The following is a 1,003-nucleotide window of genomic DNA, read 5'->3' on the forward strand; positions in this document are numbered from 1 at the left end:
ATGGCTGCATGGAAGTCGTACAATTCTGAATGGAAGGAAATGAACGCAAGAGGACGTAGGCAGCGTTAAGATGGTCCCCGAGGAGACAAATACATATGTGTTAGGAACAAAAGCTAAGGACCCAGACCAATGTAAATAGCACGCAAGCTAGTAGTAAAGCTTTTTCGTGAAATTTTGTGAAAGGAATTCTCCCAGACGTGGCGTATTCGTGGGCCGTCGTTGATAAAAACTAGTTCCAAAAAAATTAAAACGATGGTTGCCAATTTTTGGATCGTCAGTAGTGTGTGGAACATTCTGTTGAACTATCCAGCGGTGGTTATTTGTCCAAACTGTCTTTAGTCGCGACGCGGTGCTGTGCGAAAGTTTGCACTATTTTCTCTTTTCTGGGGACCATCACCAACATTCTCTTGACTTTTTGTTTGTTCCAATAAATGTTTCAAGGTGTATACTGAGGGCCATTTAAAGTGAAATACATTGTTTGTGTGAGACGGTGGTAAGACATAAGGGCGGGGACGAACTAAAGAGCAAGGTGTGATAAAATCCATAAAGAAAGCAAACGTTTCATTTCTTGTTTTGTCTTCGAGTTTAGAACATTTGACGTATGAAACACAAGGTCCAAAGTTCATCTGTTGCCGAAGTTATCAGGTCTTTCTTCTAATAAGGTATACCTCATACACGGGCGCAGCATAGCAAGTGTGTTTGATTGGTGTAAATGCATATCGGGCATAGACATACAGAAACACATACACATACATTTATTTCAGTAATGTAAAGTCTCAGGCCCATACTACAATTGAATTGTTTTTTCCCCAAGCATTCTAGTATACGAAGAGTTGGTACAATATGTTTTACAAAGTTCAGGAATATTGTTCACAGATATACAGTATTCAGATAAGCGCATTGAAACTTTGCATGCGGGTAGACCTTGACCTGGAGGTCACGTTTTCACCGTCCTTGACCCCCGCTCACCCCTGGGAGTGGAGCTATGGGCGATCAAAGACGA

Source organism: Haliotis rufescens, unplaced genomic scaffold (genome assembly GCF_023055435.1).
Source record: "Haliotis rufescens isolate VD_foot unplaced genomic scaffold, xgHalRufe1.0.p SCAF_172, whole genome shotgun sequence".
In the NCBI taxonomy this organism is placed as follows: Eukaryota; Metazoa; Mollusca; class Gastropoda; order Lepetellida; family Haliotidae; genus Haliotis; species Haliotis rufescens.